Source organism: Anser anser (genome assembly GCF_964211835.1).
Source record: "Anser anser genome assembly, contig: HAP1_SCAFFOLD_157, whole genome shotgun sequence".
NCBI lineage: Eukaryota > Metazoa > Chordata > Aves > Anseriformes > Anatidae > Anser > Anser anser.
In genome coordinates this window covers 205386-217460 of record NW_028153858.1, presented here as the reverse complement: position 1 = coordinate 217460, position 12075 = coordinate 205386, and the positions used below count along the sequence as shown (strand labels likewise).

The 12075-nt window shown below is 48.1% G+C and overlaps 1 long non-coding RNA gene across 1 annotated transcript; it reads left to right on the top strand.

Annotated features, from left to right (window-relative positions):
• The first annotated feature begins 10973 nt into the window (after positions 1 to 10973).
• On the top strand, positions 10974 to 12065 carry LOC310891304. Its single transcript, XR_014577514.1, has 3 exons — positions 10974 to 11021; positions 11530 to 11683; positions 11930 to 12065. It is a non-coding gene; the product is annotated as an uncharacterized lncRNA (long non-coding RNA).
• Positions 12066 to 12075: the final 10 nt, after the last annotated feature.

The window sequence follows — 12075 nt, the reverse complement described above, 5'->3', positions numbered from 1 at the left end:
GGCCACTTTATGGGTCAATCGACTATAACAGTGTCTTGCAATTAATGTTGTTTGTGAGGAGAGAAGGAAAATAGGATGAAATGTTGTATACTGGTATGTTGTTTCAGCATCTTGGAGGGAAAAGGTATGGAATTAAGTTGGCCCCTGACTGAGCCTTTGGTGTTGGCATTAGAAAAGTACAGGCTGGAGGAAGATAAAGGAAGTGTTAAAAGGGTTGTTGAAGGTGTTAAAGGTTGTGTGGCATGTAGTATTTAACAGAGCTCTTTGAAGTTGAATGAGCAGGGGAAGAGGATGTAGGAATGTTAATAGTTCCGCCTCAACCCGAGGCTGAGATCTCGAAATCACGGTGTGAGCCCTCTGGGGCAGAGGGACCATGATGGGTCCGGGAGAGATTTGTCATGGAAACAGAAAAGCAGCTAACTCTTAAAACAACCTGAGTTCATGTGTGAGCTCAGATTGCCAACGGGACCGCTCAGGGAACTTTCAACCATTGCATTCCCCTGACCGACCCCCCCCCTCCCCACTGAGACCCTTACCACCCCGGAAATTATGTAAATACCAAAATCTGTTTAAATTAGGAATTGAGAATCTGTTCCAACAAGGTCCAAAAGAAAACCCTATGGAATTTTTGAATTTTTGGACCAACTTTGAAATGCAATGGAAAAAAAAAAAAAGACAGAAAATTTGGACCTGGCTTCAGAAAACAAACAGAGGCAATTGGCTAGCCTCTTTCTAGGGCAATCGGCCCCTGATATCAGAAAGAATTTGTCTTAGGCTGCAGGATAAACTTACAACAGTCAGAAATGACGGGGACCTGGGGCATCTACCCTAGCAGGTCCACTAGTTGAAATAAAGCTAGGAAACGAAGAGAGAGGCTTGAATTTTTTGTTGTTGTTGGTTACAGGAGCTTCTTTCTCTGTGTTAATTAGTCTGTAAATGTAATAGGAACAACATATTCAGTGTTAAATAGTTTAAAAGGACGATTAGGAACTAAGACAACTACAATAATTGGAGCCACAGGGAAGGAGGAGGAACGGCCATTCTTATAACCCCTTGATTTGCGTTTTGGGGGTAAGGAACTAAACTATGATTTTTTGTATGTACCAGAATGCCCGATTCCACTCTTGGGACGAGATCTATTAGCTAAATTAGATGCAACAATAACCTTTGAGGATGGAGAATTAATAATGAAGGTACCTGAGTCCAAAGTAGGACAAATCCTAATGATCAAAGATAAACCCTTTGTTAATATTCCAAGAGAAGTAGAAAATGCAGTTATACCAACAGTATGGGAAACAGATGTACCAGGGAAGTCGAAACTGGCACAACTGGTAAAGGTGGAATTATAGGAAAGAGCCAAACCTGTTCGAATCAAACAATATCCACTTAAGATAGAAGCTAGGCAGGGGACAGTGAAAATTATTGACAAATTTCTCAAATATCAGATTTTGGAAGAATGTAAATCGGAATACAATACTCCAATTTTTCCAGTAAAGAAGCGGAATGGCGAATATAGATTGGTACGAGATCTTAGAGCAATAAATGAAATAACAACGGACATTTACCCGGTAGTGGCTAATCCTTACACATTGTTAACATCTGTGAGAGAGATATATAAATGGTTTACTGTGATAGATTTAAAGGATGCCTTCTTTTGCATACCTCTTGATAAAGATAGTAGAAAATTATTTGCCTTCAAATGGGAAAACATATTGAAGTTTTTGTACCACATATGGTAACAACTGTTTTAGAACAAAAGGGGGGCCACTGGTTATCACCCAGCCGAATGATGAAATATCAGGCAATACTAACTGAACAAGATGACGTAACCTTGAAAACGACTAACCTGTTAAATTCAGCAGTATTTCTAGGAACTGTTCCAGAAGAAGGACCGTTGGAACACAATTGTGTGGAAATAATTGAACATACCCATGCGAGCCGCGAGGATTTGAAGGATGTACCCCTTGAAAGGTATGACTGGGAACTTCTTACTGATGGTAGTAGTTTTGTGGAGAACGGAACACGATATGCAGGGTATGCAGTAACAACCCTGAAGACAGTGATCGAAGCAAAACCTTTACCACCTGGAACATCAGCACAGCGAGCGGAACTGATAGCCCTGACTCGAGCACTGGAACTGAGTAAAGGGAAGATGGTAAATATTTGGACAGATTCAAAGTATGCTTTTGGAGTAGTCCATGTTCATGGAGCATTATGGAAAGAAAGAGGGCTGTTGTCCTCACAAGGAGCCAATATAAGATATCAAGAGGAGGTGTTAAATTTGATAAATGCGGTACAAAAACCAAACCAAGTGGCTATTATGCACTGTAAAGCTCATCAAGGAGGAACCTCAAAAATATCAGAAGGGAATCGGCTGGCAGATCGAGCAGCTCGACAAATTGCTCGGGAGGTGTGGAATGTAATGGCTTTGGTACCACTCAAGGTAGGCCCCACTTGTCTTAATCTTCCCAAGGAACCAAGATATTCACCAGAGGATGAGAAATTAGCAAATCTCCTAAAGGCCCGAAAGAGCTCTGATGGATGGTATGTAACTGCTATGGGCCAGGTAGTAATACCCCCCTTGGTGATGCGAGAAATACTTCAGATGAGACATAATGAATGTCACTGGGGTGCAGAGGCAATGGTAACATTTTTAAAACGTAGCATCATCTCTACACACATGTTAACAATGGCAAAATCAGTAATGTCAAAGTGTGAGATTTGTCTGAAAAATAATCCAGTAGCAAGAAAACATGCTGAAATGGGAAGAGTTAGAGTAGGAATAGAACCAGGAGATTACTGGCAAGTTGATTTTGTAGAGTTACCTAGGACCGGGGGATATAGGTATTTGTTAGTAGGGGTTGACACCTTTTCCGGATGGCCGGAAGCCCTTCCCTGTCGCACCAATCAAGCTAAAGAGACAGTAAAATGGTTACTGCGGGAAATCATTCCGAGGTTTGGGGTACCATTAGGAATATCCTCGGATAGGGGTCCGCACTTTGTTTCATCTGTGGTTAAAGACGTAAGTCGACTATTAGGAATTTCTTGGAATTTACATACTGCATGGAGACCCCAATCTAGGGGACAGGTAGAAAGGATGAACCAAACTCTAAAGGGACAGATCAGTAAAATCTGCCAGGAAGCCAAAATACAATGGCCACAAGCTTTCCCTATAGCTTTACTGAGAATAAGGATAAAGCCAAGGAGTGGAATGTCAGTAAGCCCATACGAGATAATGTATGGAAAGCCTTATGAATCCCCAGAACCAAATCCTAACATGCATATAACAGGGAACCAGGATGTTTATAATTATGTATTGTCTCTTGGTAAAACTTTAGCTCAACTTCAAAGTGTTCTGGTGTGGAAGCGACCGTTGGCACTGGAAAATCCTATCCACGACATTCAGCCAGGTGACCGAGTGTACATTAAAAACTGGAATGAAGAACCCCTGAGAGAACGGTGGGCCGGACCTTATCAAGTATTATTGACTACTTTTACAGCTGTAAAGGTAGAAGGGGTGGATGCTTGGATTCATTATACTCGGGTGAAAAAGGTTCCCGAATTTTGGTCAGTGCGAGCAATCGGAGATACAAAACTACAGATGAGGCGCGTATAACCATACGATGTTGGGGTTCTTAACAACAGTATCGATAACAGTAATTGTTTTGTGTAAATACCTTGTAATTGAGTTCCTAGAAATACCAGAAAAATATAAGAAAGAGGAAATATTCAGAGGAGAAAATGTTACTTTGGAATGTGGAATGCACAACGATAAACCAATAACAATTAGCTCTCTACAGGTGGTGTGGGGAAAAATAAATGACTCCAGACAGAGCCAGGAAATATACGTAGACACAACCAGGGACAATACAGGACTGAAGGCTGGATGGAAGGGGAAGGCGTACGTAAGTAAACCCATAGAATTGGGCCAACAACTGAGAGGAGCTACCACCTGAACCCTGTTTAGTGTTACTAAAGTCAACAAAGGAAACTACCGGTGCATGGTAACACGTGAAAATAGCACAGATTACGGGATAAGAGAAATATTAGTATATCTGAAATTGGATAAAGGAATATTGGTAGCCCACTGAAAAGGATCTAGAAGAAAAAGAGAGGGCCAGGTGCCATGGACACAAGTGGTACAGATCCCACACAGGCAACCATCAGAGAATTTACTGGTAGGATTGATTAAAGATTTTGCCATAATGAAAGGAACTGATAGAATTACTGCTTGTATGCCCATTCCAAAAGCAACAGGGGACCCGCTTGAGTGGGGTATAACCACCTCCCACTGCCCCAAGTAAAAGGAAATGAAACAATTCAATGTAAAGAAGTGAAAGTTTTAGAGAGGATAAATGTTACACAATACTACAGGAAACTGAGCCCCCCAACATCGAGGTCTGAATGTGAAAAGAAGAACTATCATTTCATAACGATAGGCAGATTTAAGAATGTGGGACAGTGTCATTACGACGAACTACGTGTAGTAGAAGGAGTTAGAGAAAAGATTGTTTGGGAATGTCAAGAGAAAAATAAGCCAAAAGGAATGAAAGGGTGGGATAGTGATTGGACAGTAAGTTTATTGCAGAAATTCCAGTATGGAGGGAATACATCATGGTGTATTAAATGGCAGGGAAAGCAGAATGGAACTGATCAGTTTTATACAGTAAGCCGGGTTGATAGGAGTGGTAGACAAGAGTCAACAAAGGTAGCTTGGTGGACTTGTGAGAAGAAATATACTTGCGACAGCAATAATGAAGATGTTGAGCACTTACTTCCGGTATTGATAGCTCTTAGGGCAGGATGTGCTTGCCGAGGAATTAAGTACAATTCGGAAAGAAACAGCCAGGCTAGTCAAGTCGCAGTGGATTGTAGCTATAGTACCATACAAAGTCCAGGACAATTTGTATGGGCAGCCAGTAATGGAACTTGGACTACACACCCACCGATAGATGGGGAAGTAAAAGAAATAACTCTAGGACTCCCTCCCCACACTGCGTCCAATATGGAAAAAGTCTCCTTTTAAGGGAAAGTTGGAAACCCTACAAATTAGTAGGGCAAAAAGAAGTTTAGAAGAAGGGGCAGATGAAGATATATGGCATGAACCCTCGGATGGAGTAAAATTCAATTGGGCATTAGAATCTCTATTTGCAAAGGTAGCTACTTATCGAAATAGGGAAATGATTTATAAACTTACAGGACAAGTGAGTAGGCGCACGAGAGCCACGAAAGAAGGCTTTAGAGACCTTAATATCCAACTACAAGCTACAGCTAAAATGGTGCTACAGAATCGATTAGCATTAGATACACTGTTATTAAAGGAACATGGAGTATGTGGATTTCTAAAAGATCGTATTGATCATTGCTGCATCCACATTCCAAATGTGACTATTGATGTAGAACATGACATAGAACAACTGGCTCGAGTGGAACAAGATGCAGAACAGGAAGAGAAAGATATGACAACAAGCTGGTTGGATAACATTTTTAGTGGATGGAATATTAGTAATTGGGTTAAGTCCTTACTGGAGACAATAATTATATTGGTGATTGTAGGGGTACTAATTTGGTTAACATTTATAATGCTGAAAAGTCTGGTTCTAAGGAAGACAACCTGGAACCGGACAGTGATGCAAACTATTGCTCGGCAAATGGAACCACATCCTCAATATCCTCCACCGGCATCTAACAACTTTGGATTTCAGAGAAAGAATCTGAGGAACCCAGGAGGTGAAATGGAATGAAAACCGAATAGACAAGATCAGTTTCAGATCAAGTGAACCCAACCAGAAGGGTGAATGTAACATAAAGCAGAAGTGGTGGACTTATGAAATGTTGTGACAATCCTAATCTTTGTAATTTCCTTGATTCTTAATGATGTAATTTTCCGTGATTATATTATTGGTGAGCACTGAGTGTAAAATATTTTAGTTAGTTAGTGAAAGCATTTGCCCTCCTCGAAAGGAGTGAAATGCTTTCAAAGGGGGGAAATGTTAGTAATAGAAGAAGAAATAATACAATATTGTTTAATATGTTACATTTGCGATGTACTGTTCCGAGGCTGCGCTTGGAAGATACAAAATATATGTGCAAGGGTAACATGAGAATGCACCAATTCATGATGAGGAGTAAGGAGGATTAAAAGAACGCTCAGTTTGCAAGACATCTGGATAACTGGGGCCTCTTGGACCCTGGGAACTGGATCAAACCAACCTTGCGGTTTGGACTGAGACCAAGGGCTCAGAGAGCATGCGTGAGAAGGAAAGGTTAAAAAGTTCAACTCTGATAAGACATCTTACTTCATCCCGACGACCACCCGGACGACCACCAGAGAGTAATACGCAAGCGCAGAAGGACTGATAAGATAACTAGCATACGAAGCGAGGCTAGGCGGAGCTAGGAAATGAATATGCATAGATGAGTTGTGAAACCTAATGCATATGTAATATCTTAGGGGATAAAAGAGAACTAAGAGAACAAATCAGACGAAGTTAGATTTGGGCAGGCATGCCCCTAACTTCCGGCGCCTAATAAAGCACCTTCATATAATCACTTTGTGGATTATGTGTCTTCATGAACGCTAACATCCCCAGCCTCAAAAACTGCATTGCCCACGACCCCCAGGCAGCTGACCCCCTCTGCAGTTGCAGCACAGGTGGAAATGGGCGCATGGCTGGAGAGATGCACCTCTGCTCTGCTGGAGCTCTGGCTGCAGAAGACATGCCCCATGCCTTGGACCCATGGGCGTGAGGGCAGAGGGTTTTCTGGGTGGGAGAGGAGGCAAGGGGGCATGTTCAGAGGAAGGGGTCTGCACTGAATGGAAAAAATATGGAGTTTTCTGATGAATTCTCCCTCTGACAAGATTTCTGATTAACTTTCCCCTCATTCCTTGATCATATCCCTGATGCCTGAAGGTTTTATTTCTGGGAGTTGTTTCCCTGTCTCATGTCTTATTCCTGTTTCTGCTCACAGCCTCAACCAAATCTGTGTGCAGTAATCGTTGCCCTTCAGAAACCTGCCTGTATGCAAGAGACTGCCTAGGTGCATGTGCATCTTTGCAGGTGCAAAAGGACCTGTCAGAAAGCCCTGCTGGGTTCAGCAAAGTTGATGCTGTCGCTTTCAATATGAAGAGGAGAGGCTGAAGGTACATTTGGGGCAGCTCACAAACATACTGATCCTCAGAGTTACAGTTCAGGAGTCTCAGCAATGTGCTCAAACTCACAGCTCCTCTTCCACTTCTTCCTGCTTCCCCTCCTGTCCAGTAGAGTAGGCAATTGAAAAGAGGGCAGAAAATCCCTATTTTGACCTTGTTTGCTTAGAAAAAATTGCTTGGGAAATGCCCTTGTCGTACAATGGAGCTGTGAGCAGGCTGCCCCAGGCAGCAGCCTCCCGCCAGCAGCAGGACCCTGCCCTGCCGGGGGGGCTCCTTCCACCCGCAGCTTCTCCGCGCAGCGCCCTGGGCAGCTCCCCGGGCAGGCTGAGTGCTGAGCCTGGCAGGCGGCAGAGGCCCTGCCCCGGCACACAGCCCCTGGGGCACAGCAGGGACCCTGCTCTGCACCACAGCCCCGGGCACCCCTGCCTGCACCCCAGGATTCACAGCCTGCAGCTGGCCTGCAACAAGGGAGCCCTCGGAGGCCTGCACGTTCACCCTGCAGCAGGGAACCTTAGCAATGGAGCTTGTGCTTCTCCACACTAAAGAAATACCAAGTGCAACCAGCCAGATCTTCTGTGGGAAGTTCTGGGTCTGGAAATCTTCCCTGATACTCCTGTGCACTGCACTGCAGAAGGAGGCTTACCCTGTTATGTGCTATGAAGATTTCTCCTCCTCTCAGCTCTCAGTATTCTCATATTCCACTCAGCCGGTAACCTCCCTCTCCCTTCTCTCCCCTACCCGTGCCAGCTGCAGGCAGTGCCCCCAGCCCTGCTGCGCTGGGCAGAGGAGCTGCTCCTGGGCAGAGCTGGCTCTCTGCAGCGCTGCCCGCTTGCCAGGAGCTCCCCTTGGGCCCAGGAGCCCGGCCCAGCTCAGCAGCAGAGGCCCAGCCCAAGGCCTCCCTTGCTCTGCCCCCCACCAGGCTCCCTGCCCATGGCCCTGGGGCTGCAGGGGAACCTGCTGGGAAACAGCCTGAAGGGATCCCTGGGGTTCCCTCCCTCACCTGGCACACACACTTCTTCACACCTGGGTCATTTCCCCTAGCAGAAAACCACTCCTCGAAAGGAGTGAAATGCTTTCAAAGGGGGGAAATGTTAGTAATAGAAGAAGAAATAATACAATATTGTTTAATATGTTACATTTGCGATGTACTGTTCCGAGGCTGCGCTTGGAAGAAAGGTGCAAGGGTACATATGAGATATGTGCAAGGGTAACATGAGAATGCACCAATTCATGATGAGGAGTAAGGAGGATTAAAAGAATGCTCAATTTGCAAGACATCTGGATAACTGGGGCTTCTTGGACCCTGGGAACTGGATCAAACCAACCTTGCGGTTTGGACTGAGACCAAGGGCTCAGAGAGCATGCGTGAGAAGGAAAGGTTAAAAAGTTCAACTCTGATAAGACATCTTACTTCATCCCGACGACCACCCGGACGACCACCAGAGAGTAGTACGCAAGCGCAGAAGGACTGATAAGATAACTAGCATACGAAGCGAGGCTAGGCGGAGTTAGGAAATGAATATGCATAGATGAGTTGTGAAACCTAATGCATATGTAGTATCTTAGGAGATAAAAGAGAACTAAGAGAACAAATCAAACGAAGTTAGATTTGGGCAGGCTTGCCCCTAACTTCCGGCGCCTAATAAAGCACCTTCATGTAATCACTTTGTGGATTATGTGTTTTCATGAACGCTAACAATAAGACATCTTACTTCATCCCGACGACCACCCGAGAGTAATACGCAAGCGCAGAAGGACTGATAAGATACGAAGCATACGAAGCGGGGCTAGGCGGAGCTAGGAAATGAATATGCATAGATGAGTTGTGAAACCTAATGCATATGTAATATTTTAGGAGATAAAAGAGAACTGAGTGAACAAATCGGACAAAGTTAGATTTGGGCAGGCTTGCCCCTAACTTGCGGCGCCTAATAAAGCACCTTCGTATAATCACTTTGTGGATTATGTGTTTTCATGAACGCTAACATGCCCACCTCCCTGCCCTCTGCCCAGCGCAGTCCAGCAGCTCAGGCTGGGCTGGCCCCAGGGCAGTGTCCGGAGCAGGCTGCTGCAGGGCTCTGGGCACTGCCACCACAGCCCCAGCCCCTCTGAAGGGCACAGCAGCTCCTGGGGGCACAGAGGGCTCAGCCCCACAGATGGGACATCCAAGGCACAAGACAGCCCCCGGGAGGCCCGCAGCCCCTCCGTGCCATCCCTGGGGGTCTTCAGGCAGCTCCTCCTGCCCCAGGGCCAGGGCAGCCGGGCCCAAGCTGCTGCAGCCAGAAAGGGTTTGCTGGTCCCGTTACTTCCTCATCAGCTGCGATCCGGTCTCAGACAAAGAAGAGGCTGTAGCTGCATTTAGTTTGCTTAAATATGCCGAGAGCCTGGGGATAGCTTCTGCCGAGAGGCAAAACCCCTCTCTCAACAGAAGGGACGAGGAACAAAGCCTTCATCCTGTTAGCCTGATCTCACAGTGATACCCAGGCACAAAGCTGCAACAAGTAGCATTCCAGGAGCATCCGGCCCTATTGCTTCTTGTGCAACTGAATGGCCGCCTTCCTGAGCCTGTCGGGCTTCTCGGGCGTTCGACACCGCAAAGAAAAGGGAAGACGAGGTGGTGAGGCACAGGGAGCGAGCAAAGGCAGGGGCGGGCAGGGGCGGGCAGGGGCGCCCCGGGCACACAGGCCAGGTCCCCCCCTCAGGCCCCGAGACGCCCCCAGCCCGCCCACGACTCCTAAGATGGCGGCGCCCGCCCTGCCTGGTCAGGCGGTTGCACGGTTGCCATGGCAGCGAGCCCCAGCCAGCCGGCAGGGGGTGGGGCTCCGTTTGCCTGGCGGCTCTGGCAGCCAATCGGAGCCCGGGCTGAGGAGAGGCGAGCCCTGAGGGAGGAGCGGGAGGGAGGAGCGGGAAGCACTGAGGGGAGGCAGAGGCTGTGAGGGGTGGCTCCCAGAGCCCCGGCAGCGTGAGGGCAGCCGCTGCCCGGCCCTGCGTCGTGCCGTGGCGTGTTGTGTACCTTGGGGCGGTTCCCCTGGCCTGGGGACAGGCCGTGGGCAGCCCCAGTCAGGGGGAGACTGGCCCTTTAGCCCCGGCTGGGGTCTCGGAGCTCTTCTCGAGGACTGTTTCCTGGGAGAGCCTCGACGGTTCCTGGGATGGCGGAACCTCAGGCAGCACCGAGCGATTCTCGGAGAGGACCCCGATCCCCGGCCTGAAGAGCCCCTGAGCGAAGACCGCTGCTTTTTAAGTACAAGGGCAGTCTTTCAGAAATTGTTGGCCCCTGCCCGTGAGACACCGTGGAAGCTGCGCAGGGCTGTGGTGCCCGACAGGTAGGTACCTATCAGGTCCAGCAGTGGTACCCTCTTCCCTTACAAATGGTCTAGTGAAGGAGGAGCATAATGCTGTGCGCTGGGGCAACAGAACATTTGCTAAAGCATTTAAAGAAGTCATTTATACGCAGGACTATGGTGGAGACTATTAGGTCGGTCACCGAAAGGTGTGACATATGTTGGAGAAATAATCCGATAAACATGCAAAACTCCACTGCTGAGGGGCAGGCGCCTGGAGAGTATTGGCAGATAGACTTTACCGGACTGCCTAGAAAAGGGGGGCTGAAGTATTTGTTAGTCAAATTTGTTAGGTGTGGCCTGCAGCTCCCACAGGCCTCTCAGGAATGTCCCAGGAATGCGTGCGTGGTGTTTTTCTGGGGTGCTTGTGTATGCCTGCATGTGTCATCGCCTGGGTGAGGTGCTTGCCAAGAGGTTGTGAGCTGGCTGGCCTGGAGCCTGAGGTGTCTTTTCCTTGCTTTCCAGGGACTGAGGCTATCTGGGATGCTGTATGCGACTACATTCCGAAAGAGCTGAAGCGGGATAAGGTGGGCCGGTGTCGTGGGCCCTGCATGAGGCAATCCCTGCCCGAGCAGCATGGCGGTGCACTGAGACTGCCCAGGGTGCCCGGAGCAGCTTCTTGGCCAGCTGGGAGAGAAACCAAGGCCAGATGTGCTCTGCCTCTCAGGTGTTTGGCACACCCTAGGGCTTCCCTCTTCCCTGCGGTCTGAGTGGGGAGGGCGAGCAGAGAGAGGGGGGAATATCCTGGGTCCGTGCCTAGGACAATTGCTGGGAATCAGTGCCAGGTCTAATCCGTGTGCTGGAAACCTCTGGGCGCTTCTCTAGCCAAGGGATGTTGGCAAATGCTGTGAGGGGGGAGACGAAAGAAACTGAGGATGCGGCTCTTTTGCAAAGCTTTCCAAAGTGCCCCACCTTGCCCCATTGTCCCTCAGGAGTGGGCAGGGCACAGAGCAGTGTCCCCCTGCTCTGACAGCCATCCCTTTTCCCGTCTCTCAAGAACTCCCTCATCGGCCTTTCTGTCTTTTCTGTGTGCAGGGCGTTTGGGTTGCGGGACTCGGGACCTTTGGTGTTGTCCGAGAGCAGTTCCATGGCAAAGAAGGGCTGCTCTTGGTTCGAAGGCCTTTCTTCCAGCTGGACATCGATGAGTTGTGGCTGGAGGAGATCTACTGTCCCACTGAGCTCCTCCCTGGTGAGAAGGCAGCAGCCCCCCTCTTCCTGCCCCATGTCCGGAACGGTTTGTTCTCCCTGCTCTTTGGAAAGGCCTGGGAGAAGTAGAGGATTGTCTCCAACGGTCAGGGTACAGCTTGAGTTCCCCCAAAAGAAACCGTGCCCCAGGAGCTCTTTCTCTTAGCGACCCTTTCTCTGGGAACTTGTTCTGAATGTTGCAAGCAACTTGGGCTTGCCGTGTCGCTGAGGATGTTGCTTCTCCTTGCAGATGGTGTCAAGATTGAGCCGCTGAAGTACGTGCAGCTATCGCGAGCCACCTCCTTCCCGCTGCACGTGGCGAAGAACTGCGTGCAAGAGACCATCCTCTTGTACTGCTTCCTCGTGAGGAACAAGGAGCACGTCCCCTTTGCCGTC